The sequence below is a fragment of the Mobula birostris genome, chromosome 3, assembly GCF_030028105.1.
Source record: "Mobula birostris isolate sMobBir1 chromosome 3, sMobBir1.hap1, whole genome shotgun sequence".
Lineage (NCBI taxonomy): Eukaryota > Metazoa > Chordata > Chondrichthyes > Myliobatiformes > Myliobatidae > Mobula > Mobula birostris.
Genome location: NC_092372.1, coordinates 216,360,712 through 216,387,297, shown reverse-complemented (window position 1 = coordinate 216,387,297; position 26,586 = coordinate 216,360,712).

The following is a 26,586-nucleotide window of genomic DNA, read 5'->3' as shown; positions in this document are numbered from 1 at the left end:
CCATAAAATCATTCCATAGTCAAAGTGATTTTCTTCCTCATTCTGATGTGTGGTCTGAACAACAATTGAATCTCTTGACCATGTCGGCATGCTTTTATGCATTGTTGCTGCCACATGATTGGCTGATTAGATATTTGCATTAACATACAGGTGTCCTGGTGTACCTAATAAAGTGACCACTGAGTGTAAATTGGGATTTGTTTAATGGTTTGGTGCTGGAGCTGGGGTTGCAGTGCATACTGCATTATCAATAAATCGTTCATTATTTTCAGTAACGACTGAACCTTGGGTGAGATTTTATTGGAAGAGTAGATGTCCCTGCCAGATCACGTTAAATCCGCCAGATTGCTTATTTCCTCTGATGTAGCCCGGCCTCCAGCCTGGCAACTGATCCATTGAGGAAACAGAGTCTGTGCCTGTGTGAGTGCCTTCGATTCTTACTGAGAGCCACACAGCACGGTTCAATACTTGCTTTTAAAAGTACTGACTGCACGCTTTTATTTTAGTGTATGTTGCTGAAAATTCAATAAAGCCACTTGAAAATACAACAGCAGTGTTGGCACCAGCAGCCACACTAAGCCTGAAGGAGCATTGAACTTTGTAAACTCGAGCCTCAGGCTTTACGGCCTATTATGGCCTGGTACTTGAATCGCTTCTGTTCCTGCTTTGGATTGAAAGTGTGGCTCCTAAATTGGTAAATTGGATTATTATTTCACCTGGGGGTGTTGGGATTGGAACTAGAATTGGAATTGGTTTATTTTTGTAAGGGACAGAGAGACAGTGAAGAGCTTGCGTTGCGTACTGTTCATACAGATCGGGTTACACAGAGCATTGAAGTAGAACAAGGTAAAATAATAACAATGAAAGATGGAATGAAAGTGCAGAGGAGGGAAACAATAGGTGCAAGATCATAACGAGGTAGATCAGGGTCAGGTTCAGTATCACAGGCATATGTTGTGAAATTGGTAATTTTACAGCTGCAGTGCAATGCAATACATGACAATAGAGACAAAAAGCAGTGAATTACAGTTATATGTATATTATATGCTGTAGTTAAATTCAATAACCAGTGTAAAAACAGTAGAAATACAAAAGTAGTGAGATAGTATGTTCATGGGTTCAATCTCCATTCAGAAATCGGATGGCAGAGGGGAAGAAACTATTCCTGAATCGCTGAGTGTGTGTCTTCCAGCTTCAGTACCTGCTTCCTGATGGTAGCAATAAGAAAAGGGCATGTCCTGGGTTATGTGGGTCCTTAATAATGGACACCATCTTTTTGAGGCAACCACATCTTGCAGATGTCCTGGATACTATGGAGCCGAGTGCCCATGGTGGAGATAACTAAGCTTACAACCCTCTGCAGTTTACTTTGGTCCTGTGCAGTAGCACCCTCCCCTACCCACCCCCCCCCCCATACCAGATGGTGATGCAGCCAGACTGTGAGGTCAAGAGCTCCATCTTATTGTACAGTGGGGTAGAAGCTGTCCTTCAACCTGGTGGTACGAGCTTTCAGGCTTTTGTATCTTCTGCCCAACAGGGCTACTGGTTGTCCTGAAGGAACACCTGCCAACCTTACCGGTCAATTGTGACTCCACGCAATATAGGTCATTACATAAAATTATAAGCTAGCACAGGAAAGTTAATCTACAAGAAAAACGACCAATCCAACAGAGACTATTTTGAATTATTGTTAATAGAAGAAAAAGGCTTCTAAAGCGTGAGTGATATAAACTGACCAAATCGGGACAATTATTCATTATAAAAAATATCAAGACCAATTACCAAAAAGAGCTGTTCTATTTCTTTTGTTGCTGCTAAAATTACTGTTACTGCCTCTTCGAAATTGATATATCCCAGTATAATGTATGACGTCATGGTTTATACCATGTAGCTATAAATCCCTATCAATGGGGTTAATCTGATGAACACAAATGAGGCTCGGCGGGGGGGGGGGTTAATTCATCAACTCTTGTCTCTGCTTTGCCTAAAGTTATAACTTTGCCCAGCTGAAGTAACCAATACTTATTAGAGTGCAATGTGGATGGATATCCCAAGAAATTGTATGCAAAATGCATCAGGTTGAATCAAACATGAAACGTTCGAGTGCTAGTGGAAGTGATAGATGGAAACATCACATTGAGCTCGCCCGACTGGTTCAGAGAACTATTTACCTCCCGCACACCACTGAATTAATACACGGTTCTGTAAAGGTACTGCTTCCATCTATCCGAGGGGCAAGGTAATGCCTTCTCAAGATTCAAGATTCAGGATTGTTGAATGTCATTTGCAACACACAAGTGTAAAGGAGAACAAAATAATTATTACTCCAGATCCAATGCAGCATAAAAAACAAACACATAAGATAAAGAACACTATAATTTAACATCACAATGAATATAAATACGTAAAATAGCTTATATACATGGATTGATTGGATGTCCATAAAGTGAAGCTAGGCACAGGAGTGTCTGTACGTCAGGTGACAGACAGGAATTGATAAAGTAGTGGTGGTGGGCAGAGTGGAGGGGTGGGTTAGTGGGGAAAGTAACGGTTTTTGAATCCGGTTGTCCCGGGGTGGATGCTGCGTAGCCTCCTCCTTGAGGGGAGTGGGACAGTCAACGAGCACTGCTGGTGGGAACCTTCATGATGTTACTGGCCAGGAACTACAGGCTAGTCAGCTTGACACCAGTAGTAGGGAAATTACTGGAGGGAATTCTGAAGGATAGGATCTACCAGCATTTGGAGGGGTCAGCATGGCTTTGAGCATGGAAAGTTGTGCTTGATAAATCTTTTTGAAAGTAACCAAAATATTGGATGAGACTAGGCCAGGAAATGTTGCCGAATTGGACTTCTGCAAGGCCTCCGTCAGGGTCCTACATGGCAGGCTTGTCTGGAAGGTTAAGTCGAATAGAATCCAGGGGGAGCATGGGAAAGATGGAGGTAGGAAGCTGAGGGTGGTGGTTGAAAGCTTTTTCTTGAAATAGAGGCTGGGAAGTGGGCCAAGGAGTGGCAAATGAATTTCAATGCAGTAAAGTGTGATGTGTGTAACTCCATTCTGCTCACCAGTCTCTAGGGTTGACAAAGAATGGTGGGAGAAACTGAAAACGTCCAGTGAACAGCAGTTCCGTGAGTGGAAACACCTTGTTAATGAGAGAGGTCGGAGGAGAATGGCCGGACTGGTTCAAGCTGACAGTAACTCAAATAAACACACGTTACAACAGTGGTGTGCAGAAGAGCATCTCTGAACGCACTCCAGATCAAACCTTGAAGAGGAGGGGCTACAGCAACAGAAGACCGCACTGGGTTCCACTCCTGTCCCTCATGAAGTGGCCACTGAATGTGCCTTGTGAAGGGGTGTTGATGGACTAATTAAGATGATCTAATTTAGCTCTGAAAAAGGGTCTCCTTCTAACCAGCATAGATGATATGCTGGAAGCTTCTTATTTGTTAGTTCCTCACAGAACTGAGTGAAAAGATTTCTCCGGGAGTGCCAGATGAAGTATGGGCCAGCGATGTGTGAACATCCCTCTCAATGCACGATCAGTGCTGACAGGGTAATTAATCTTCAATTCCCCCAGCACAGAGAAATATTCTTAACTCCCTGACATCCCTGAAGGAAACAACTTTTCACACTTCTTGCATTAACGTGCAGATATAAATCAGATCCAGTATGGTACAGCAATTCCCCTCTAGTTCAAGAGCCTGATGATCGGGGAGTAATAACTGTTCCTGAACCTGAGGCTCCTGTACCTTCTTCTTGATGGCAGCATGAGAAGAGAGCATGTAGAGAACTCAAGAAGGTGGATCTATCTCTCTCACTCTCTCACTCTCACTCTCTCCTTTTGTATAGCCATTTGCTGTAACTACACCCAGCCTGACATTTCCAATTGGGCTGTACTACCGTGTTATCATCCTAATGGATATGGGTTGCCATCCACACAATAGAAAACCAGTAACACAAACTAGCCGGATATAAAGCAGGATATAGAAACATAGAAACACATAGAAAATAGGTGCAGGAGTAGGCCATTCGGCCCTTCGAGCCTGCACCGCCATTCAGTATGATCATGGCTGATCATCCAACTCAGAACCCTGTACCTGCCTTCTCTCCATACCCCCTGACCCCCGTAGCCACAAGGGCCATATCTAACTCCCTCTTAAATATAGCCAATGAACTGGCCTCAACTGTTTCCTGTGGCAGAGAATTCCACAGATTCACCACTCTCTGTGTGAAGAAGTTTTTCCTCATCTCGGTCCTAAAAGGCTTCCCTTTTATCCTCAAACTGTGACCCTTCGTTCCGGACTTCCCCAACATCGAGAACAATCTTCCTGCATCTAGCCTGTCCAATCCCTTTAGAATTTTATACATTTCAATCAGATCCCCCATCAATCTTCTAAATTCCAACGAGTACAAGCCTAATTGATCCAGTCTTTCATCATATGAAAGTCCTGCCATCCCAGGAATCAATCTGGTGAACCTTCTCTGTACTCCCTCTATGGCAAGGATGTCTTTCCTCAGATTAGGGGACCAAAACTGCACACAATACTCCAAGTGTTATCTCACCAAGGCCTTGTACAACTGCAGTAGTACCTCCCTGCTCCTGTACTCGAATCCTCTTGCTATGAATGCCAGCATACCATTTGCCTTTTTACTAAAACTTCCTCAGGTTATATTATAGAAGAGTAAAAGGGAGGTGAGAGTTGACATTGGACCATTGGAAAATGATGCTGGTGAGGTAGTAATAGGGGGACAAGGAAATGGCGGATGAACTTAATGAGTAATAATCGTCTTCGCCGTGGAAGGCGTTAGCAGTGTGCCAGCGTTCTGTGAGTGTCAGGGAGCAGGAGTGAGTGCCATTGCTATTACAAAGGAAAAAGTGCTGGGCAAACTCAAAGGACTTAAGGTGGATAAGTCAGCTGGACCAGATGGACTACATCCCAGAGTGCTGAGAGATGTTGCTGAAGGGATGGAAGATGCATTGGTCATGATCTTTCAAGAAACACTTGATTCTGGCATGGTCCCGGAGGACTGGAAAATTAACCTCAGTGGTTGGGAAATTGTTGGAGTCTATTATTATGGATGAAGTTTCAGGGTACTTGGAGACTAATGATAAAATAAGTCAAAAAGGGAAATCTTGCCTGACAAATCTGTCAGAGTTATTCAAGGAAGTAACTAGCAGGGTGGATTAAGGAGGGGCAGTGGATGTCATTTATTTGGATTTTCAGAAGGCATTTGATAAGGTGCCACACATGGAGCTGCTTAACAAGATAAAATCCTATGCCGTTACAGAGAAGATACTGGCATGGATAGAGGAATAGCTGACAGGCAGGAGGCAGCGAGTGGGAATAAAAGGGGCCTTTTCTAGTTGGCTGCCAGTGACTAGTGGGGTTCCTCAGGGGTCAGTATTGGGACCGCTACTTTTCACATTGTTTGTCAATGATTTGGATAACAGAATTGATGGCTTTGTGGCAAAGTTTGCATATGATACAATGGTAGGTGGAGGGGTAGGTGGTGCTGAGGAAGCAATGCGATTGCAGCAGGACCTGGACAAATTGGAAGAATGGGTAAACAAGTGGCAGATGGATAGAGTGTTGGGAAATGCATGACAATGCATTTTGGTAAAAGGAACCATAGTTCAGACTATCACCTAAATGAGGAGAAGGTTCAAACATCAGAGGTGCAGAGGGATTTGGGAGTCCTCGTGCAAGACTCCCAGAAGGTTAATTTACAGGTTGAATCTGTGGTAAAGAAGGCAAGTGCAATGTTGGCATTTATTTCAAGGGGAATAGAATACAACAACAAGGAGATAACGCTGAGGCTTTATAAGACACTGGTCAGACTGCACTCGGAGTATTGTCAACAGTTTTGGGCCCCATATCTCAGAAAGGATGTGTTGTCATTGGAGAGGGTTCTGAGGAGGTTCACAAAGATTATTCTGGGAATGAAAGGGTTAACATTTGAGGAGCATTTAGCAGCTTGCTTTGGGCCTGTGCTCACTGGAATTTAGAAGAATACAGGAGATCTCATTGAAACCTGCTGAATGTTGAAAGGACTATATTGGGTGGACGTGGAGAGGATGTTTCCTACGGTGGGGGTATCCAGAACTAAAGGGCACAGCTTCAAAATTGAGGGGCAACCCTTTAGAACAGAGGTAAGGAGGAATTATTTTAGCCAGTGAGTAGTAAATCAGTGGAATGCTCTGCCACAGACTGCGGTGGAGGCCAAGTCCCTGCGTATGTTTAAGGCGGAAGTTGATCGCTTCCTGATCGGTCAGGGCATCAAAGGATATGGTGAGAAGGCAGGTGTATGGGGTGGAGTGGGATCCGGGATCAGCCATGATGGAATGGCGGAACAGACTCGATGGGCTGAATGGCCTAATTCTGCTCCCATGTCTTATGCTCTAATGATCTTATTGTCTGTCTGGTGTCAGTGGTCACATAACCAGGGCTTGTGATCTGTCCCAGTTGCTTTTAGGACCTTCCACCACCAAATGGACTCCCATGGATTCACGTCACACTGATTGGGAGTCTAATCAGGTACCACCCCTTGCCCGAGGGTGATCTGCAGGCTAGTGGAGGGAAGGAGCGCCTTACACCTCCTTTGGTAGAGATGTACCTCCACCCCACCACCCACATTATTATTTAGATACTTATACGTATTTATTATTTGCATGAGTTATCCTGTTTTGCAGATTGGATGTTTGTCAGTCTCTGTTATCAAAATTCAAAGTACATTTATTATCAGAGTATGTATACTATAAAGCACCTTGAGATTCGTCTCCCTACAGGCAGCCATGAAACAAAGGAACCCAACAGAATCATTAAAAACAGAAAACTGTCAAACACCCAATGTGCAAAACAAAACAGACCGTGCAAACAATAAACGTAAGTAAATAACATTCAGAACTGAAGCGCACCAAAGTGAGTCCACAGCCAGGAAGCCAGACGTAGCCGATCCAGGAGCCCGTTAGTTGCAGGTCACAGCCTCAGTTCAGTGCAGAGACTGTTGTGTTCTTTATACGTACCGTGGGCTACTAAGAACAAACCATATTCTGGAAGAATAAGAACTAGAACTTTTACTTACAACAGCAAACAGCAGCCACGTTTTCATCATTCAAGTTTCTCGATCATTCTGTCATTTCTGCCCATGCTCCGAACTCTGTCCAATCATGGTCTTACACGTGACACGTGATATCACCACATCTTCCTTTCCTTAAAAAGAAAGACAATTAGCAACATTGATCAGAACAAATACATAATTTAACATGTCTCTATCAGTCTCTCTGGGGGTTTATGAACATGAGTAGACCTTCTAAGTGGTTCAAACAGTTCTTGTGTTTCGTTGTTATTTCCATGTTTCGTCTGGTCTGCATCAGTTAACTGAAACTCTGAAGTTGGCTCTTTCTTGAGGTCTTTGCAATTTCTTCTTAACACTGTTCCTTCTTCTGTTTGGACCATGTATGATCTGGGTTGTACTTCTTCCAGTACTGTAGCTTTCTCAATTCCTTCCACTTCCATTTGTAAAGAAATACGAATCTTCTTTTCACGAGGTTGCTTTAGCAGATAATGTGAAGGTAAACCCGAAGGGTTTCTACAAGTATGTTAAGAGTAAAAGGATAGTAAGGGACAAAATTGGTCCCCTAGAAGATCAGAGTGGTCGTCTATGTGTGGAGCCTCAGGAGATGGGGGAGATCTTAAACAGTTTTTTTTCATCAGCATTTACTCAGGAAACTGCCAGAGTGTATATGGGAGGAAGGGAAACAAGCAGTAGTGTCATGGAACATATAGAGATTAAAGAGGAGGAGGTGCTTGCTGCCTTACAGCGAATAAAGGTAGATAAATCCCCCGGGCTTGACAGGACATTTCCTTGGACATTGAGAGAGACTAGTGTAGAAATTGCAGGGGCCCTAGCAGAAATATTTAAAATGTCCTTAGCCACGGGTGCGGTGCCGGAGGATTGGAGGGTAGCTTATGTTGTTCCATTGTCTAAAAAAGGCTAAAGAAGTAAACCAGACAATTACAGACTGGTGAGCCTGACATCAGTAGTAGGTAATTAATGGAAGGTGTTCTGAGAAATGGATATACAAGTATTTGGACAGCCAAGGGCTTATTAAGGATAGTCAGCATGGCTTTGTGCGTGGTAGATCGTGTTTAACAAATCTTATAGAGTTTTTTGAGGAGGTTACAAAGAAAGTAGATGAGGGAAAGGCTGTGGATGTTGTCTACATGGACTTTTGTAAGGCCTTTGACAAGGTCCCACATGGGAGGTTAGTTCAGAAGGTTCAGACACTGGGTATCCATGGAGCGGTTGTAAACTAGATTCGAAATTGGCTGTGTGGGAGAAGATAGAGAGTGGTAGTGGATCTGTGCTGGGACCATTGTTGTTTGTTGTCTATATCAATGATCTAGATGATAATGTGGAAAATTGGGTCAGCAAGTTTGCTGATGACACTAAGATTGGAGGCATTGTGGACAGCAAGGAAGGCTTTCAAAGCTTGCAGAGGGATCTGGACCAGCTAGAAAAACGGGCTAGAAAATGGCAGATGGAATTTAATGCAGACAAGTGTGAGGTGTTGCATTTTGGAAGGACAAATCAAGGTAGGATATACACAGTAAATGGTAGGGCTCTGAGGAGTGTGGAGGAAGAAAGGGATCTGGGAGTTCAGATACATAATTCCCTGAAAGTGGCATCACAGGTAGACAGGGTTGTAAAGAAGGCTTTTGGCATCCTGGCATTCATAAATCAAAGTATTGAGTATAGGAGTTGGGATGTTATGGCGAAGTTGTATAAGACATTAGTGAGGCCATATTTGGAATATTGTGTGCAGTTCTGGTCACCTAACTATAGGAAGGATATCAGTAAGATTGAAAGGGTGCAGAGAAGATTTACTAGGATGTTGCTGGGTCTTCAGGAGTTGAGTTACAGGGAAAGATTGAACAGGTTAGGACTTTATTCCTTGGAGCGTAGAAGAATGAGGGGCGATTTGATAGAGGTTTACAAAATAATGAGGGGTATAGACAGAGTAAATGCAGGCAGGGTCTTTCCACGGAGATTAGGAGAGATAAACATGAGAGGACATGACTGTAGGGTGAAAGGGGAAAGATTTAGGGGGAACATTAGGGGGAACTTCTTCACTCAGAGAGTGGTGGGAGTGTGGAACGGGCTGCCATCTGACATGGTAAATGCAGGCTCACTCTTAAATTTTAAGAACAAATTGGATAGATACATGGATGGGAGAGGTCTGGAGGGTGATGGACTGAGTGCGGGTCAATGGGACTAGAGGAATAAAGTTTTGGCACAAACTAGAAGGGCCAAATGGCCTGTTTTCTGTGCTGTAGTGTTCTATGGTTTTATGGTTTTTTCTTCATCTAATTCATTCATTAACTGTGTAATCTCTTTTTTATGCTGAGACTTCATCATTTCAATAAAACTTCTCAATTCCTTCAGTTGTGCTTTCACTTCTTCAATTGGATCCTGATTCTTATCACTCTTTGGCTTCAGATCAGTGTTGTACTGTCCTGACAAGTTTGGCCTCTGTCCTCCTGCAACACCTGGTTTTGGTGGCAGTGCTTTGTCAGATGCTGGTAACAAAGGGATGGATCTGGGAGCTTTCTTTGTGACTCCTTTTACTTTTGCCACGTTGGAATCAAACTCTATTCTCTCTTGCTCTTTCATCAAGTTACTGTATTCTGACTCTGTGTCACTATCCAGGACTAATACTCTTTTCACCAAACTCAGTCTCTCACAGGCAGATAAACCCAGTACATTTTTTGGCACAACCACAAATGAAAGCGTGTGCACAATGTTTTTGTGTGAGACTTTTGCCACACATGTTCCTTTAACTGGAATGTCTGCACCTGAATACCCAGTCACTTTTATATTTGTCTTATGTAACTTTGGTCTTGGCTTTAAAGCATTAAACTCAGATTCTGCTGGAACATTTACTTGTGCTCCAGTATCAAGTTTAAACAGAATATTGTTTTGGTTCACTTGCAATGGAATAGTCCAGTCATTCTTACTTTGTTTGTTTTCACAAAGCACATCTATATAAAACTCCTCACGTTCATTTTCAAGAACTGCATTTACGTGTTTTATTTCTACTTCTACAACAGCGTGAAAAATGATTACTCTTACTGATGTTGTTGCACATTTTCCGATATGCTGGACACTGTTTTGGTCAGTGCTGCCACCCGCAGCGATCACAAAGTTTTTTTCTTTCATATGATGTCTGGCTCCCTGTCGGTTTCGTTGTCACTTCATTATTTTTTCTAATATGTTCGCGCTTTACGGTGTCTACACCGCAATCAATAAAAAGCACTCTTGCCTGTGACATCACAGTCTCCGAAGCTTTGCAGAGCACCAAAGCCTTTTCCAAGTCGATGTCTTGTTCTCTTAACAGTCTTTCTCTCAGAGCATTATCCAGAATGCCACAAACAATTCCGTCTTTAATGAGAGAGTCTGTGAGCTCTGCAAACTTGCAAGTTTTACTGTGGTGTCTCAACTCCATAACAAATTGATCAATTGTTTGACCAGGTCTCTGCTGACATTTGAAAAATTTGTACCGTTCATACGTCACATTGCACTTCGGTATACAAAATGCGTCAAATTTGTCCATTATCGCTTTGAAATTTAAATTCTCTCCATTTTCAGAAGTAAAATGGTTATATACCTCAATTGCATTGTCCCCTATTATGTGGAGTAGAATTGCAGCTTTTGTCTCTTCCAATTTTTCATCTGCTCTGATTGCCGATAAATAAATTTCAAAACGCTGTTTAAATCTTTCCCAGTTATCAGCTACATTCCCAGTCAGCTGGAGTGTTTTTGGAGGTTTCAACCCTTCCATTTGTAAAACTGTTTGCATACCAAACAGTTTGCACGCTCTTTTTTTGATTATCTTCGCTTCCCATGTTTAGCGAATGTATTATTCTTCCAGACCCACTTCTGACACCATGTTCTGTTCTTTATACGTACCATGGGGTTACTAAGAACAAACCATATTCTGGAAGAATAAGAACTAGAACTTTTATTTACAACAGCAAACAGCAGCCACGTTTTTAACATACAAGTTTCTCGATCATTCTGTCATTTCTGCGCATGCTCCGAACTCTGTCCAATCACGTTCTTGCACGTGACATGTGATATCACCACAGAGACAAGTAAATCTCACTGAGCAGCAAGATGAACACCAGCCCGTCCCTCACCTTTGGCCCGGACACGCTGACTTTTTCAATTTGGCCTGACGCTTAAATCGACCAAGCCTCGTCTCCTCTCTTGCTCTCAGACCCAGGCCCTGTCGCTTTGATACAATCTCGGGCCCGGAACCCACCGCCTCGATTCGGACCCTGCCTAACCTTTCCAGTCTGGCCCAACCCTTAAATTCGTCAAACATCGGCTTATTTCTTACTCTTGGGCTCGGGCCCCGCTTCCTTGATCCGGCCCATACACACTCTACTGTGACCATCCTGCACCTTCGAGACTTCAGTTCACATCTCAGAACTGCCAGGTCGTGCGGTGATCGTTTACCAGAAAAAGTGTGAGTAATAGTGGTTTTATCTTGGTTACCAGCAAGTTGTCACTGTGTTCACCAGTGCCATCTTAAACCGGAGAATAGTTTTTCATAAATTCTATTTTATTCCTTCATTTTCCAGCGAATACGTGCAAGAAAATGTATCTCAAGGTAATCTTTAGTGATACATACGGTACTGCGTAAAAATCTTATGCACACACATGATGTAGCTAGGATGCTTAAGACTTTTGTACAGTACCGTGTTTGTCAACGTGGAGTGAACAGCAAGTTTGTAAATCTGGCTGGAGCAAAAGATGTTGGAAGTGGCAGGGGTGGGGCACTACGGGAGGGGTGTGCGACAGGTGGCAGGGTTGGTGTGTGGCACGGGTGCAGACACACCCAGCCCTGAGACACCAGGTAAGGTCATTTGATTCCAGACAATTAGTCTATTGATCATTAGAGAATGTCTCTCTGGTACTTTCCACTCCCTCCCCTCTCCCTTTTTCTTTTCCCAACCATGATCCCCATCTCCCTGCCCCCTTCCCACTTTCAGTCCACAAGAGACACCCATATCAGAATCAGTTTTATCATCACTCATGTACGTCATGAAATTTGCTTTTTTTTTTAATGACAACAGTACAGTGCAATATATAAAATTATGACAGTTCTGTTGAAAAGTCTTGGGCACCTGAGCTATATATATGTGCCTAAGACTTTTGTTCTGTGCTGTAAGTAACTTGATAATACATTTGCTTTGAATGCTGAACATTTTTCAAGCCTTCCCCACATTCAAAAGGATCATGGCACATTCTCCCAAGGCCTCATCTCCCTGTCTGTGCAGTTCCTCACAGCCCTCTGTCAACAATGTTTGATTTACGAACTTCGGCTGTTCAGGGAAGAAATCTGCAATTTACAAAATCATTTTTTTTTGCTTTATATATAAATAGGAATATCTGGCCCCAAAATGGCAGCCATTGCAATGGACGTCCAGGAAAACATCCCCATGGTAACTCAAGGATCCTCTTTATTATCACTGACTGAAGCTGTGAAATTGTCATTTTGCGGCGGCGCTGCAGTGCAAGCCGTAAGAAGTTAATAATGCGAAAAGAGTGTCCTGATGAAGGGTCTCGGCCTGAAGTGTTGACTGATTATTCCCCTCCATAGGTGCTGCCTGACTTGCTGAGTCCCTCCGGCGATTTGTGTGTGGTTGCTCAGGATTTCCAGCACCGGCAGCATCTCTTTGTTTAAAACAGTGAGGGAGAGCTCACGCCCTCAGGGACCACTAAGAAATCTGATGGCAGAGGGGAAGAAGCTGTTCCCAAAACAGTGAGTGCACGTTTTCAAGCTCCCGTACATCCTCCCTGGCGGCAGGAATGGGAAGAGAGCACATCTTGGCTGCCGGGGTCCTTAGTGATGAATGCCACCTTCTTGGGGTGTTGTCTTCTGAAGATGTCCTCAATGGGTTAAAGCTGGTGCCAGTGACAGAACCCTCTGCAGCATTTTCTAATTCTGTGCATTGGAGCTTTCATACCCACAAGAACCACTCTAGGATTAATCTAACACTCCATTTTTCTTCCATCCATGTGCCTGTATAAGAGTCTCTTAAATGTCCTTAATGTACCTCCCTCTACCCTCACTAATGGCAGGGCGTTCCATGCACCCGCCACTCTCTGTGTAGAAAAACCCACACCTGACATTCGCCCTATACTTTCCTCCAACCTTCTTAAAATTATGCTGCCTTATATTAGCCTGGGAAAAGTCTCAGGCTGTCCACTCTGTCTGTGCCTTTTATCATCTTGTACACCTCTATCATCACCTCTCATCCTCCTTCACTCCAAAGAGAAAACCTCTAGCTTGCTCAAACTGATGTCATAAGATATTCTCTCTAATCCAGGCAGCATCCTGCTACATCTCCTCAGAATCTTCTCTGAAGTTCAGAAATACATTTTTTATCAAAGTGCATACTGTATCTGTCAGCATATACAACCTGGAGATTTATTTCCTTGCAGGCATTCACAGGAGAAGAGAGAAATGCTATAGAATCCATAAAAAGCTAAAGCCGCCACTTTGTTCCTCTAATGAGGGGACCCAAACTGAACACAGTACTCCAAGTGCAGTCTAACTAGAGTTTTATAGAGCTGCAACATTACCTCATGGCTCTCGAACTCAGATCCCTGCTGCCTTCTTAACCACCCTATCGTCTTGAGTAGCAACTTTGAGGGATCGATGGATGCGGATCCCCAGATCCCTCTGTTCCCCAGCACTGCTAAGAATTCTGCCGTTAACCCTGTACTCTGCCTTCAAGTTTGAATCTCAGAGAGAGTTGATTCAGGGAAGGATGGTCTAAGCTGTGGGCCTTGGCAGTTGAAAGCACAGTTACCTGTGACAGAGCCATTGAAGTTCACAATGATCAAGGACTGAAAGAGTTTGTGGAACGTTGTGGGTCACGTGGATTTGGAAGGGGTAATACCTTAGAGAAGACTCTAATTTTGACTTATAGAAGATAAAAAGCACAGAAGAATGTTGAGTGATATTTTAGAGATGTATAAAATCATGAGGGACATAGAATATTCATAGTCTGTTTCCCCAGGTTGGGAAATCAGGGACTAAAGTGCACAAGGAGGGATGAGATTTAGTAGGAAGCTGAGGGACAACTTTTTCACCCAGCATATGCAACGAGCTACCAGAGGAAGTGATTGAGGTAGAATCATTAACGGCATTTAAAAGGCATTTGGACAGCTACATGGGTTGGGACAGTCCAAACATGGGTAAATGGGACAAATTTAAATAGGATATTTTCTTAACGTGGAGATACAGCATGGTAACAGGCCCTTCTGGCCCATCGAGCCTGTGTGACCAAGTAACCTCTGGACATCTTTGGACTGTGGGAGGAAACCAGAGCACCCAGAGGAAACCCACACCCTCTAGGGGGGAATGTACAAACTCTTTACAGACAGTGGCAGGATTTGAACCCAGGTTGCTGATGTTGGGCCAGCATGGGGCAGTTGGGCTGAAGGGCCTGGTGCTGGGCTGTATGACTTTGAGGGAGTTAAATTTTCCATATCGCCATCCTGTTCAGTATCAACAACACATGTGAGCTGGGACAGCCAAGCAAACAGCTGGAGGAGCTCAAGAGGTCAGCCGGCATCTATGGAGGCAGAGAGATGGTTTCGTGTTGAGACCCTGTATCAGGAGTATCCTGAGTCAGATAGCTGGGGTTCATGTCCCTCTAAAGTATAACCCTGAGTGAGTGTTCCATTATGAGAACTCCTGCCTCGTCCACCTACCACCACCCGGCATCTCACATTATTCCTCTTCCTCCCCGACGCTGCTGTTCCAGGGCAGTCGGCCGGCCCCCCTGCAGTTCTCTCCTGCCCGCACTCACCGTTCCCCCGCCATCCCCACTCACCATCTTGCCCAATTGGAGTCATGTGCCAGAGTAACCGGTCTCTCCCCTGCACCTCAGCCGCCCCATTCCAGTCCTGTCCCAGATTCCCAGAGTGGGCACCCAAGCAGAGACTAAGGCTAATGGTTGTTGTCATAGAAACAAACAAGTTAGAAATAGTGATGTGGCCTACTTACACCAGCCATGTACAAACGAAGGCAGAAAGTGCAGCAAATTCACAGCTGGTTAAAACAGCAACACACACAGGACAGAGAGAAAGAGAGAGAGAGAGAATGACAGGTAGAGAAACATATAGAAAGATAGACAGAGAGAGAAAGAGATAATGAGAGATGCAGAGAGAGAAAGACAGAGAAAAGGAGAAATGGACAGACACAAAGAGTGAGAGAGAGATAAAGACAGACATGGAGAGGGACAGACAGAGATCGAGACAGAGAGACGGAGAGAGAGACAGACAGACAGAACAGTTGGATTATGACAACGGAGGAGTTTATAAAATCAAATCAAATCATACATAGATACAGCTGAACAAGACACCGTTCCTTTGGGCCAAGGTGCAAAACATTCAAAATAGCAAGCAAACTTCAAAATAGCAAGTAACATTCAAAATAGCAATCATGAATATATGAATAGTGATCAATATAGCAAAATAAAAATCGTCAGGGGTGTAGGTAAAGTGGATGGCCACAGTCTTTTTCCCAGGGTAGGTGAGTCTTAAATTAGAGGGCATAAATTCAAATTAGAGTGGGGGTAAAGATTTAAAATGGACTTGAGGGGCAGCGTCTTCACACAGAGAGTGGTGAGTATATTGACTGAGTTGCTAGAGGAAGCTGAAGAGGCAGGTACAATTACAATATTTAAAAGATATTCATACAGATACATGGATACAAAAGGGTTAGAGGCCAACATAGGCAAATGGGACAAGCCCAGATGGACATTTTGGTTGGCATAGGCCTGTGTACAGTTCTGGTCACCATCTACAGGAAGACTACACTTCGTGGCCACACTATTGGGTACACTTGTACACCTGCTCATTAATGCAAATATCTAATCAGCCCATCGTGTGGCAGCAACTCAGGGCATAAATGCATGCGGACATAATTAAAAGGTTCAGTTGTTGTTCAGTTCAACCATCAGAATGGGGAAGAAATGTGATCTAAGTGATTTTGACTGTGGAATGATAGTTGGTGCTTTGAGGGTGGTTTGAGTATCTCAGAAACTGCTGATATCCTGGGATTTTCATGCACAACAGTCTATAGAATTCACAGAGAATGGTGCGAAAAACAAAAAATCCAGTGAGCAGCTGTTCTGAGGTAGAAAATGCTTTCTTAATGCTAGAGGTCAGAGGAGAAAGGGAAAATTGGTTCAAGCTGACAGGAAGGCAACAGTAACTCAAATAACCGTGTGTTACAACAGTGAACCTAGAACATAGAACCTAAAAATCTACAGCACATTACAGGCCCTTCGGCCCACAATGTTGTGCCGACCATGTAACCTACTCTAGAAACTGCCTAGAATTACCCTACCACATAGCCCTCGATTTTTCTAAGCTCCATGTGCCTATCTAAAGAGGCTCTTAAAAGACCCTATTGTATGCTGAAGAGCATCTCTGAACATACAACATGTTGAAGTTTGAAGTGGATGGGTACAACAGCAAAAGACCATGAACATACACTCAATGGCCACTTTACTGGGTACAGGAGACATCTAATAATGTGGCCACTGAGTGTATGATTAAGCTAGAGTGGATGCAGAGAAGATTCACAGGAACGTTTAAAGGACTGGATGGTTTGAGATACGAGAGATTGGATAGGCAGAGATTATTTTCCCTGGAGCAAAGGATGCCAAGAGGTGATCTTACCTAGGGGTGACTTTACAGAGGTGTATAACATCCCGACAGGCACGGATATAGTAAGAATTTTCCAGGAGTAGTGGGGTCTGAAACTAGAGGCTGTAAATTTAAGATGAGAAGGGAAAATTAATGTGGGACAAAGTGCATGTTTCTGTGCTATGTCATGGAACATAGAACAATACATCACAGTACAGACCCTTTGGTCCACAACGTTGTGACGACCTACTCTAAGGGTAATCTAACCCTTCCTTCACACGTAGACCTCTATTTCTCTATCATCCATGTGCTGATCTATGAGTCTCCTAGCTGGATCTGCCTCGACCTCAACCGCTGGCAGTGCATTCCACAGACTGACCACTCTCAGTAAATAAAACTTCTGACATCCGCTCTGTCCTTCCTTCCAATTATGCCCCCTTATCTTAGCTACTTCCATCCCAGGAAAAGCCTTTGGCTATTGACTCAACCTATGCCTTTTATCACCTTGTACACCTCTATCAAGTCCCCTCTCATCCTCCTTCATCCCAAAGAGAAAAGTCCTGGCTTGCTAAATCTATCCTCATAAAATGTGCCCTCTAATCCAGGCAGCATCGTGCTCCGCACCCTCTCCAAAGCCTCCACATGCTTCCTATAATAAGACAACCAGAACTGAAGACAATACTCCAAGTAAATATCACATGCAATTAATGGGTGAATTACAAAGGATAAGGATTGCCCCTCGTGGTCCAAGTAGATCATGTAACATTGGGGTGGGGGTGAGAGGAATAGACATTCACTAACATTCACTCCCCCCACCTCCCACACCAGGCTGAGACCACAGTCCATGGACCAGCCCTCCAGCTCTTCATTTCATTGTTCCCTTCTGGTAAACACTACAGGACTATTAAAACAAAAGTTTTACACCATCTTAAAAGTTTCTTCCCTCAGGCCAATTAATCTGATCAGCCACTCTAGATAGCCCCAACCCACCTCCCTCCTTCTACTACTTCAGTCACTGCACTGTAAACACTTGAACCCGCACTTTGTAATTACATTGTAAACCCGTGCTGCTATTTACATATGAGTGCACATCTTTTTCCATATCTGCACAATATTCTCCAACTTTACACAGTTCTTTATCATTGTTGACTGTTAAACACAAGAGATTCTGCAGCTGCAGGAAATCAGACACAAAATGCGGGAGGAACTCAGGAGGTCAGACAGCACCTGCGGAAGGGAATAAAGGACCGGCTGCATCCTGGTGAAGGGTCTTGGCCAGAAACATCGTCTCTTCATTCCTCCTCATAGATGCTGCCTGATCTGCGGAGGATTGTTGAATGCTGTTGTTTTTTGTTGCGTGTCACACCCTGACCAACACACATTCCTGACCCGTGTAGGTATATATGGGGAATGAAGTTGATCCTCAGTGCTTGAAAAGGGACAGCCGTCCCTTTATTAACTCATCAGGTACGTTGTCATCGGCACATATTCACGTATGAACAGATGCAATGACAAACTCACTTGCAGCAGTATCACAGACCCAGGGTGTCATACAGGCAAGAAAAAGGTACATTAAACAACTTATATGGATTTGTTTGACAAGAAAACACAATTAGAATGACAAAAAAGTCAATTCTAGAGCAAAGTGGTCAAACTGTTATTAGGGCGTTGCTGGTTGGTTCAAGAACCAAATGGTTGAAGGGAAGTAATTGTTCTTGACCTTGGTGGGTGCGAGACTGCAGGCTTCTCTACGTAGCTGAATCTGTATGTCATCGATGGAATCACTTGTCTTTTTTTTGCCTCATTTCAGATTGATTTACCTATCTCATCTACGTGGAATGAGTGCATTGTTGGCGTTAACATCCGACACAACCAAAGGAAGTGCTGGGGGGCAGCCTGCAGGTATCACCACACATTCTGGCAGCAACATAGCATGCCCACAATGTTCATGAGCAACAACAACAGCAAAGCGAGTCCTTTTCCTCCTTACCACCCACCCACTCACACACTCGTACAGTCGTCCAATCCCAGGACAGGCCTCTGAGCCTCCAGTGGTCTCGCAGGTATCGGGCAGATGACTTCCACAGTGGAATCACAGACTTGTAGACCCAGGGCCGTCAGACCTCGACTTCTGTCCTTCTAATTGACCTTCGGGCTTTGCTCTTTGATATTGCCGATGACGGGACCCCGAACTCCAGGCCTCAGACTACGGGCACGCCAATGACAGAACCCCAAACCCTGGACTTGCTGATGACAGGACCCTGGCCTCCAGGCCTGGAACTCTGCACTTGCCTCATTGCTGCACTTCGAGGTTTCCATCCTTAAATCTCTCCCACTCGATGGTGCTGGGGAACCGCAACGACGTTCCGTTGGCTGCGGAACAGCATGTAGGAACTACTACTACTATGTCCACTCAGGCCTAGGGGGCCGGCGTCGGGCACAATGACGGACTCTCCACTTCTCCCTCTCCCTCATCAGTGTGTTCAGTTCATCTACATTAGCCGCGCCGCTGCCTTCTAGGAGCGTGTTGACCATAGGCTTGGGAGGGCGCCCAGGGTTCATCCTCCCGTGCTTGGGCTCCCATATGATGACTAGGCTGGCAGGTAGCTCGGGGTGGTGTAGACGGTGCCCCGCTAGTTGCAGTCTTCTCGCCTCAATTTTAGTGGAGAGCATCGGTAGTTTGTTACAGAGCTCAACGTTCGTCATGTGCTGTTGCCAACTCACATCAAGAGCCATCCGGAGCATTCATGTATAGCAACCATCTCGAGACTTTCGCATAGTCTTGATGAGTGTCCACGTCTTGCATCCGTATGTGAGAATGGACTCTATGACTGCTATGAAAATCCTCTTTTTAAGCCCTCTGGTCAGGTTCGACTTCCAGATTTCCTTCATGTCGTTCATAGCCCTCCATGCCAGCGCCTTCCATATGTTTATGTCCTTCTCCAAACTCATCATTCTTGACCCGAGGTACTTGTAGTCAGGGACTTTCTTAATGGTATCATTCTCTATGGTCTTGAGAGTACCTTCGTCGCAGTTAAACACCATGTACTCTGTCTTTTTAGCGTTTAGGTGAAGTCTAACTTTATTGCACTCAATTTCCACCTTTGTCAGTAGCTGCTGTGCTTCCTCCATCTGGTCAGAGAGCAGGACTATGACATCTGCAAAATCGAGATCTGTGAGCGTAACTGGTCTGACCCTTTTGGTTTGTCCTGGTTTTATGGTAAAACCAAGCTTGTCATGATCTTTGGTAGCTTGACGCAGAGCGTAATCAAGGACGATTATAAAGATGTAGGGTGCCAGAGTGTCTCCTTGCAGCACACCAGCTAGGAGCTCGAACACTGCTGTTTCTCCGTCTGGTGATACAACTTTCGCCATGGTTTTGGTATAGCTGGACTCTATTGTTCTAAGTAGATGGTCTGGCACTCCGTAAGCTTTCAGGATCTTTAGCATTTTACCTCGGTGAATGGAGTCAAAAGCTTTGCGAAAATCGATGAAAGTAAGCATGGCTGGTAGGTTGTTCTTCTTGACTTCCTCGATGATCCTACGGAGAGCAAGTATTTGCATTACTGTTGTGTGCTTCTGTCGAAAACCATTCTGATGGAATCTTAGCTTAGGGTCAATGGCGGTGCGAATCCTGTTCAAGATCATCCGATTCTATAGCTTTGCTAAGATGCAGATCAAGCTGATACCACGGTAGTTATCTGTCTTCATGAGGGATCCAGACTTGGGGACTGGGATAATGCTTGAGAGTGACCACTGTTCTGGTTTGTCGCCTTTCATCAGTGCCGTATCACATATGTCCAGCAAGATGTCGTCCAGGTCGCAGTTCTTCAGGACATCTGGTGGTATCCCATCTGGTCCAGCGCTCCTGCCCTGTTTGAGTGCATATTTGGCCTTCTTCAGTTCCTCAATGGTGAGTGGGCCGTCATCCATGTCGACTTGAGTTAGTATTGTGGGTATGTCCTCTTCTTCTTCTGTGATCGTTGGAGGGCTTCCCAGCAGGTTCTTAAAGTGGGTAAACCATGTCAGGACACGGTCCTCTGTTGTCTTACCACTTATTTGACCTGATGGGGACTTCTTCCGTCTACTGATCTCATTGACTAGGCGCTATGCATCTCCATGCTGCATGTCTTCATTAGCAGCTTCTATCTCTCTAATCCTCTCAGCTAGTTCCTCTTCCTTCAGTCGGTTGTAGGTGCCAAAGAGATTCTTCTTTGTTGTCCTGAGCTTGTCTCTTAGCTCATCTGTTTTGCTCCTTCTAAGTTCGGCATGACAAGCATTGACCACACTACTTGCTGAGACAATGTCAGGATGATTCGAGATCTGACTCTTCTTGATTCGCTTCACAGTAGACAAACACTTTGTTGCATCTGTGTGTGCGTCTATGAGCCATTGATAGTGGTCGGTGACAGTCTCTTCCTCCCCCCTTTCCAGTGGGCACTACTCTGCGATCAGAACTGACCGAGTTGAAGGTGCGAGTTGAATTGATCACACAATTACGCCATTTTGTTCTTACGAGGATGTAATCGAGCTGTTTCCTGTAGATGGAGGCTCTGTTTTCATATGTCCACAGTTTACCAGCTCGCTTCTTGAATTGTGTGTTGGCTGCAATGAGACTGTGTTCCTGGATGAAATCAACTAGATATTGTCCATTTCTGTTGGTAATGTCTTGGTATGAGTATGGAACTTCTCCCAGTCCGACCTGGGCATTAAAATCGCCGAGCACAGCCAGGAAGTTATGTGCTGGTATTGAAGAGACAGCTTTGTGAAGTTTACTGTAGAAGGCCTCCACATCCTTGTCCTCTCTGCAGTTGTGCAGGGAGTAACAGATGATGACAGAGGTCGCCGGGTTTCCATCAAATTCCGCAGTAAGGATTCTGTCACTGACTGAGACTACGCCCCTCAGTGCCTCCTTCACCTTGTGGTTCAACATCAGCCCTACTCCACCTTGTGCTGGCTCTCTCCATGCAGACGAGGTGATGAGGTGCATCCCCTCTACCTCTGTCAACCTTATCTCTTCATCAGGGTGTACATGACGGTGTTCTTGGATCCCCAGGATGGAGATCTCGTATCTGCTTGCCTGTGAGGCCAACTCTGTGCATCGAGGCAAGAGGCGGATGGTGTTTGCATTGAAGGTTGAGATGATCGATTTTACCTTACAACGCAAACGAGGCGCAGTTCCCTCAGCATGTAGGAAGGAGATTGAAAATCTGGCTGAGAGGTACCATAACAGCAATCTCTTACTCAGTGTCAGCAAGACCAAGGAGCTGATTATTGTCTTCAAGAGAAGAGAACCAGAAGTCCATAAGCCATGGCTCATCGGGGATCAGAAGTGGAGAGGGCCAGCAACTTTAAATTCCTCAGTGTTATTCCGGAGGACCTGTCCTGGGCCCAGCACATATGTACAATTATGAAGAAAGAAGAGCAAAGTCTATACTTCATTAGGAGTTTGCAAGACTTGGCATGACATCTAAAACTTTAACAAATTTCTATAGATGTGTAGTGGAGAGTATATTGACTGGCTGGATCGCAGCCTGGTATGGAAACACCAATGCCCTTGAATGGAGATTCCTACAAAAAGTAGTGGATATGGTCCAGTCCATCACGGGTTAAGCCCTCCCCACCATTGAGCACATCTACACGGAGTTCTGTTGCAGGAATGCAGCATCCATCGTCAGGGATTCTCACCACACAGGACATGCTCTCTTCTCACTACCATCATCAGGAAGAAGGTACAGGAGACTCAGGACTCACACCACCAGGTCCAGGAATAGTTATTACCCCCTCAACCATCAGGCTTTTCAACCAAAGGGAATAACTTCACTTGCCCCATCATTGAAATGTTCCCACAACCAATACATTCACTTTCAAGGACTCTTCATCTCATGTTCTCAATATTTATTGCTTATTTTATTATTATTTCTTTCTTTTTATATTTGCACATTTTGTTGCCTTTTGCATACTGGTTGAGTGCCCAAGTTGGTGTGATCTTTCATTGATTCTGTTATGGTTATTACTCTCGGATTCAAGAATTCAAAGAACATTTATTATCTAAGTATGTATGCAGTATACAAGTGACCTGTACAAAAAAGGCGGGTTGCAGTTGAATCCGAGGGGGACCAATATCCTGGCAGGGGGATTTGAAAAGCCCACTGGAGAGAGTCTAAACTAGAATTGTTGGGGAGTGGGAACCGAACTGAAGAGACTGGGGAAGAGGTGGTTGGCTCACAAATAGAGAAAGCTTGGAGACAGTGTGTGAGGGAGGATGGGCAGGTGATAGAGAAGGAACGTGCTCAGACCAATGGTTTGAGATGTGTCCATTTTAATGCAAAGAGTATTATAAACAAAGCTGATGAGCTTAGGGCGTGGATCAGTACTTGGAGCTATGATGTTGTGGCCATTACAGAGACTTGGATGGCCCAGGGGCGGGAATAGTTACATAGAATGCCAGGCTTTAGATGTTTCAGAAAGGACAGGGAGGGAGGCAAAAGAGGTGGGGGCGTGGCACTGTTGATCAGAGATAGTGTTACGGCTGCAGAAAAGGAGGAAGTCATGGAGGGATTGTCTACTGAGTCTCTGTGAGGGGAAGTTAGGAACAGGAAGGGGTCAGTAACTCTACTGGGTGTTTTTTATAGACCACCCAATAGTAACAGGGACATTGAGGAGCAGATAGGGAGACAGATCTGGAAAGGTGTAACAGGGTTGTCATGGTCAGAGACTTTAATTTCACAAATATTGATTGGCATCTCCCGAGAGCGAGGGGTTTATTAGAGTTTGTTAGGTGTGTTCAGGAAGGTTTCTTGACATAATATATAGATAAGCCTACAAGAGGAGAGGCTGTACTTGATCTGGTATTGGGAAATGAATCTGGTCAGGTGTCAGATCTCTCAGTGGGAGAGCATTTTGGAGATAGTGATAAGAATTCCATTTCCTTTACCATAGCATTGGAGAGGGATAGGAACAGACGTTAGGAAAGCGTTTAATTGGAGTAAGGGGAAGTATGAGGCTATCAGACAGGAACTTGGAAGGATAAATTGGGAACAGATGTTCTCAGGGAAATGTACGGCAGAAATGTGGCAAATGTTCAGGGGATATTTGTGTGGCGTTCAGCATAGGTACATTCCAATGAGACAGGGAAAGGATGGTAGGGTACAGGAACCACGGTGCACAAAGGCTGTTGAAAATCTAGTCAAGAAAAAAAGAAAAGCTTACGAAAGGTTCAAAAAAATAGGTAATGATAGATATCTAGAAGATTATAAGGCTAGCAGGAAGGAGTTTAAGAATGAAATTAGGAGAGCCAGAAGGGGCCATGAGAAGGCATTGGCAACCAGGATTAAAGAAAACCCCAAGATATTCTACAAGTATGTGAAGAGCAAGAGGATAAGACATGAGAGAATAGGACCAATCAAGTGTGACAGTGGAAAAGTACGTATGGAACCGGAGGAGATAGCAGAGATACTTAATGAATACTTTGGTTCAGTATTCACTACGGAAAAGGATCTTGGCGATTGTAGTGATGACTTGCAGTGGACTGAAAAGCTTGAGAATGTAGATATTAAGAAAGAGGATGTGCTGGAACTTTTAGAAAGCATCAAGTTGGATTAAGTCACCGGGACCGGATGAGATATACCCCAGGCTACTGTGGGAGGCGAAGGAGGAGATTGCTGAGTGTCTGGAAATGATCTTTGCATCATCAGTGGGGACAGGAGAGGTTCTGGAGGATTGGAGGGTTGTGGATGTTGTTCCCTTATTCAAGAAAGCCAGTAGAGATACCCTAGGAAATTATAGACCAGTGAGTCTTACTTCAGTGGTTGATAAGTTGATGGAAAAGATCCTGAGAGGCAGGATCAATGAACATTTGGAGAGGCATAATATGATTAGGAATAGTCAGCATGGCTTTATCAAAGGCAGATCATGCCTTGCGAGCCTGATTGAATTTTTTGAGGATGTGACTAAATACATTGATGAAGGTAGAGCCGTAGATGTAGTGTTTATGGGTTTCAGCAAGACATTGATAAGGTACCCCATGCGAGGCTTATTGAGAAGGTAAGGAAGCATGGGATCCAAGGGGACATTGCTTTGTGGATCCAGAACTGGCTTGCCCACAGAAGGCAAAGAGTGGTTGTAGACGGGTCATATTCTGCATGGAGGTCAGTGACCAGTGGTGTGCCTCAGGAATCTGTTCTGCGACCCCTTCTCTTTGTGATTTTTATAAATGAAGAAGTGGAGGGATGGTTTAGTAAATTTATGATGACACAAAGGTTAGGGGTTTTGTGGATAGTGTGGAGAGCTGTCAGAGGTTACAGCGGGGCATAGATAGGATGCAAAACTGGGCTGAGAAGTGGCAGAATGAGTTCAACCCAGATAAGTGTGAGGGGGTTCTCTTTGGTAGGTCAAATATGATGGCAGGATATAGTATTAATGGTAAGATTCTTGGCAGTGTGGAGGATCAGAGGGATCTTGGGTTCCGAGTCCATAGGACACTCAAAGCTGCTGTGCAGGTTGTCTCTGTGGTTAAGAAGGTGTACGGTGCATTGGCCTTCATCAACCATGGAATTGAGTTTAGGAGCCGAGAGGTAAATTTGCAGCTATATAGGACCCTGGTCAGACCTCATTTGGAGTACTGTGCTCAGTTTTGGTTGCCTCACTACAGGAAGGATGTGGAAGCCATAGTAAGAGTGCAGAGGAGATTTACAAGGATGTTGCCTGGATTGGGGAGCATACCTTATGAGAATAGGTTGAGTGAACTGGGTCTTTTCTCCTTGGAGCAACGGGGGATGAGAGGTGACCTGATAGAGGTGTGTAAGATGATGAGAGACATTGATTGTGTGGATAGTCAGAGGCTTTTTCCCAGGGCTGAAATGGCTAACACGAGAGGGCACAGTTTTAACGTGCTTGGGAGTAGGTACAGAGGAGATATCTTGGGTAAGTTTTTTACACAGAGAGTGGTGAGTGTGTGGAATGGGCTGCTGGTGATGGTGGTGGAGACGGAAACGATAGGGTCTTTTAAGAGACTCCTGGATAGGTACATGGAGCTTAATAAAATACAGGGCTATGGGTAACCCTAGGTAATTTCTAAGGTAGGGACATGTTTGGCACAGCTTTGTGGGCCGAAGGGCCTGTATTGTGCTGTAGGTTTTCTGTGTTTCTTTGTTTCTATGTTATACAACCCTGAAGTTCCTTTTCCCCTCAAATACATAGATTTACTGAGTATGCCTGTCCACTTTGACAAGCACTCCTCAGGAGGCTGCCTGTCCACACTTTCCTGATCGCACCCCTGTGAAGTCGCTGAGGAACTCAAGGCCACTATAAAAATGGATGTTATATTGCCCTATTGTTAAAGTTTTGTATGTAACTCCACTTAACTGTGCTCGGTGATGTTTTCCCTGCATTGGAGAATGTGCTAATTTGAATAAAATATTCTGCTCCAATTTACAGAAAATAAATAATTAGGAATCTAAAGCAGCATAAGAGGCCTTTCGTTGACATGAGACATTGAATAATTCAGTGTGTTGAATGATAGCTGAGAGCCAGGTGGTTCTTCATGTGGAGCCAGTAGCTATCCATATATTACAGTTTGGTGATTAGAATAATCTGATGCCCCATCCTCATCGTGTTAATGACCAACACAGTCCGAGAACGTGCTGGGGGTAGCCATCTAGTGTCGCCACGCTGCCGGCCCCCAACACCGCATTACTGACCCTCACCTGCACATCTTTGGACTGTGGAAGGCAACCGGATCACCCAGGGTTAAGTTTTCTACCAGCAAAACGTTAAACTAATTCAAAGGAAAACAAGAGAGCAGGGAGACGTGCGACTTAGTTTGGTCTTTATTTTATTTATGTATC